Below are 5,030 nucleotides of genomic sequence, written 5' to 3' on the forward strand. Positions count from 1 at the left end.
CCCCCCCCCAAATGTTGGGGCTTGTCCCTAGAGTAGAAAAGGATATATCAGCATATGTCTCATTTGACTGTTGTGAAACTATAAGTGCGTTTTTCTTTGTTTGTTTTTTTCAAAAGAGGCACTTTAACTTAAAGTACTTTGTGGTTCGTTTTGACGCTGTAGCAGTTTTTATCCTTTTTTTTCCCCAATAGAATCATACTCAGTGACAATGCCATGAGCAATAATAGAATATATCCACGTGAATTAAACAAGGTATTTGGCTGTTAGCTGCAGAAATGTACATAAGTGCTTGATCTATATATTGAATACATCATCGATCAGTTAACAAAATCTACTCACAGAAATTGTTTTACTCCAGCTTTTAGGAAGATTTTTACACTGTATCATTTACGTTTGTTTTGTTTTCCTGCAAGTAACACGCAGTGCGTGATAGCATGAATATGTATTCTCGAATGTTTCTACACATTTTATTATTTAATTGCACCAGAATTAATTGAAACAACATGATAAATGTAACTATCTTTGATTAAAGTGTAGTCTCCTTAATGTAATGTATCCGGTATAAAAAAAATACACAAAGACACCACCTGTGGTGTTAATACCTATCGGCTATACACCTGTAATGAAAACACTTAAAACATTAGCATAGGATTTATTTATTCATTTATTTATTATTCTTCATTTACTTATTTCAATATTTTGTTGTTAGGATATAAATGATCAAAGTCAATTAGAGCCTCAAGTATGGATATTGCGATTCGGATCATATAATCAATTGTTGCAAATTAAATATATTCACACATCTGAATATTTTAGAATATTAATATTTAAAAATTTCTTACATATAACTTACCAAGTGGAGACGGAAAACATTGGCAACTAGTGGATTTAGAAATGCATTCAAATAAATTTCTTTTGTCATTCTCTTACATTTACGCTCCTATTTGTTGGCCTAACATACAGTTGCCCCAAATAAACCATGCATCTCGATTCACTGAGAATTTTAGTGTGCAATAAAATTATATTTATCCATCTGATGATGTATGAGGGCCTATGGTATTTCGAGATTTCAAGCAGTTTCAGATGGTATTACATTTTTGTGAAGAATGAAGTGCACTTATACGTGATAGCGCATTACTATTATGCCTTCGTTGGTTAACGTAAATAAAGATTGTGAAATACAACTCACAGTAATGGAAAGTTGTAAACATTTTGAGAAAAATTTATTTAAGATCGTACATTGTGAGAAAGAGGACTCCTTTACTCTTTTAGTGTTTCAGTCAATTGACTGTAGCCATGCTGGAACACAACCTTTAGTCGAGCAAATCACCACCAGGACTGATTCTTTGTTAGCCGAGTACTTATTCTATCGGTCTTTTTCTGAACCGCTAAGCTACATTTCTCAAAATGTATGATCTTAAATAAATTAAACACAACAGCATCGGTTGTCAAGCGATGTTGGTGGGACAAACACAGATATACAAACATATACACACACATATAAATATATATATACATATATACGACGGGCTTCTTTCAGTTTCCTTCTACCAAATCCACTCACAAGAATTTGGTTAGCCCGAGGCTATAGTAGAGGACACGCAGTAGGACTGAACCCTGAACCATGTAATTCGCAAGCAAGCTACTTACCACACAGCCACTCCTACAACTATACACCATTTGAGTCTGCATCTGTATCAGCAGGCACAAATATATTTTCGTTAAAATTTTCAATGGCGAAACAACCTATGGGTTGTACAGCAACAGGTTTTGTATATGAGTTGACTAGCTCTGACCGGCGTCATAATTAAATGCTTTCATTTTTATTCGGTTCTATATTTGTGTGTTATTTTTCCGGTCGGAAGCTGTCACACAGCATTAAAAATTCTGTATTTAGGTTTTAGTCATTATGTTTTTTAAATCGATTTAATCCACCTCGCTCAAATCATTAATTAGTTTTATTACATTATGTTAGAAATGTTTCCGATATTGTCTAGAGAGGGTTTCCCCATTCTTGACTAATAATTAATTTTATATTAGTATGGTTAAATCATAATCTCACTAATAACAATTTACATTCCTGTTGACTCTGGTATGACATGAAAGATAACCCTTATTGAAATTGTGAGGCGGTAGGGTGAAATCGCGATGTCGAAGCCCTTACGACGTCTTTCCTTAAAAATAATGTTAATATTATACATATTACTAAAGGTGCCTCAAACGATCAGTGATACAAGGGCGGAATGTGGGGGACACATTACGATTTCTACTATGTGAAAATAATCCAAATAAAAAGCTTAAATGTAAGCAGAAATGGATTGCATTTGAAATATGTTTACACGGTGAATGGTTACCGGTTAGAGCAAGGGCTTGTGATGCTAAACCGGAGTACGCAAAATCCGGTCAATCGTATTGGATGCAGAAGGGGAAATTTGGAAATAAGATAAAATTTGAAGATAGAATGAGGAAATGAGTTCGTATGATGTAATATCAGGCAGATCTGTGCGGTTGTTCTAAAGCAGCTAAACTTCACTCTCGGTCGAAGACGGAGAGTAAAGCAAAAAGCCGTTAAATCTGAAATGCATGTGGTAGTAAGTGCAGAAGACGTCTGGTTTAGTTAATCTACGTTACGAAAATACAGTTATGTGCCAGGCTCGCGCATTGATATCTTGAAAAATGTCAATTCTACTGAAGGTGAACCAGTGTATGCTCAGTAACGTGAGGTGCAGAATGGTTGAATTGATGAGGAAGGATGCCAAGTAAGAAAAAGGAAACAAACATGCTGGATCCTAGATATAGCATGCCCAGCTGAAAGCAAGGTTTACGATAAGGAAGAGAGAAAAGTCGAGAGATATGGCTGGTTAGCTAGGGAATTTAAGCACAGGTGGTCGATGAAAAAGGTAGCAGTATTACCAATAATTGTCGGAAACTCTGGGTACTGTGAGCAAAAATCTCGCGAAGTACGTGGAAGAAATAAGGGCTGCAATAATGGTGGAGCACTTGCAGAAAACAGCACAGCTTGGAACCACTAGAATACTCCGGAAAGTGCTCGAAAAATAAGAGGTGTTGTCTTAGTTCACTGGTAGTGAACAACTGACATCCCCAGCGTAAGAAGCTGAGCAAAGGCAAGAAGAAGAAGAAGAAGAAGAAGAAGAAGAAGAAGAAGAAGAAGAAGAAGAAGAAGAAGAAGAAGAAGAAGAAGAAGAAGAAGAAGAAGAAGAAGAAGAAGAAGAAGAAGAAGAAGAATGAGAGATTTCCTTACTGAACAACAACATGGATGTGCTACACCGTGCTCTCCATACAAACACAAATCTAATCTAATAACACCAGAGAAATGGGATAAAGGAACCTGTGGAAGTCTTGAAGGAAGGGGGCTTTTAACGAAAGTACTAACAAAAACGTAATTCTACTGCCATATAAAAATCAGTTTCTCCTATGCCCGATGACAAATTGAAATATGTGCGAAACACAAACGCGAAACCAACATCAGAAGTTTACAAATTATAGAATATAATTGGAACAAAACAATAGCACGTAAATTGATTAATTACGCATACACTCGAATGTCTACACAATGATATAGACATTTTAATACCCATACGACTACACATACATCCCAATGTTTACACAATTACTTGAAATTTACAAGACACACATACACGCATATGAAAGCACGTGTCACAAAGGAAGCAAAAAAAGAATAACAAAACATTTTTTCCGAACTAACACGGAGATAAATCCGTCAACAACAAAAATCACAGACGAATAGAGATCTGTAAGACTCTTGAGGCTACGTTACGAGCAATGTTTTCATTCAGAGAACTTGGTGGCGGTGTTGTCTCAAACAATTAACCCTGAACAGACATAGCCGTTCTTAATGTCAACATCAAAGCTCCTCAGACTCTAATGATAACAATGCAAAATATAAACCGAATACCCGTCATCCGGTTCAACAAGTGCCGCGCACCCCAGTCAGGAATCAGACTGGATACGAAAAATCAACTACTGTTTCAAATCTTCCCGAAACACAGGTACCCAACAACCGAAATATTCCAAACACGGCCATCCGCTCGTCATCACATTAACAAAAGAAAAAGAAGGAAAAATGGTCAAGGGGTGATAAAAAAGAGGTTCTTAAGGCCGTCTATCATGCCATGTATCTACCCACAAATAAATCTAATACTAAACATATCTACCTATACTGGAGACAGAAACATCTTGAAGTAAGAACCTACATAGACAGTAACAAACTTGCCAACGTCAAATGAAACATTATGAAAAAGAAATTACTAACTGAATTAGAGATTGACCAAATTATATATGTCAGTAAGGCATAAATAGAACGAAATTACATCTAAAGAAGATACTCCAGAGGAAATAATTTCAGACCAGCCCAGGTGTGATGAAAATGTAGTAATGATAGAAAGACTTAATGTAACTAATAAGCAAACTGAAATACTCTGAACCAACCATAAACACGAAGGCAGATAATAATGAAATCGATGAAGAAAGTAAGACAGAAATTGACCCAACAAAACTACATGATTTAAACAATCAAATCATGACAAAAAGGTAGATGCGAATAGGCCAGACATTATATTGAAAGAATTCAGACAAAGGTCATGCCTCCTCATTGATATGACTGTCCCAATCGACATAAACGCATTTGTCAAGACCTACGAAAAACTGAGCAAGTTTAAAGATCTTGAAATAGAAATTCACAAAATGTGGAACCAGAAGAGTAAAGCAATACCTGTTGTCATAGGTGCCCTAGAAATGATAGCAAAAGGGGCTGATTCCTACCTAGCTCAGTTATCAGGAAACCCCAAAATGGAAGAAATTTAAAAGATAGTGCTCATGGAAACTGCCAATATCTTACGTAAAATACTGTCTATGTAATTTCAAACTTTAAAACTAACTTCAAATTTTCTTATGATTTCTTAAACATTTTCTGGAATAATACTGTGTGCAAAACCAATTATATGATACCCTAGGCAAAAGCCCAACTTGATCTTCTAACTTGCTGTCTC

The sequence above is a fragment of the Octopus bimaculoides genome, chromosome 3 (assembly GCF_001194135.2).
Source record: "Octopus bimaculoides isolate UCB-OBI-ISO-001 chromosome 3, ASM119413v2, whole genome shotgun sequence".
NCBI lineage: Eukaryota > Metazoa > Mollusca > Cephalopoda > Octopoda > Octopodidae > Octopus > Octopus bimaculoides.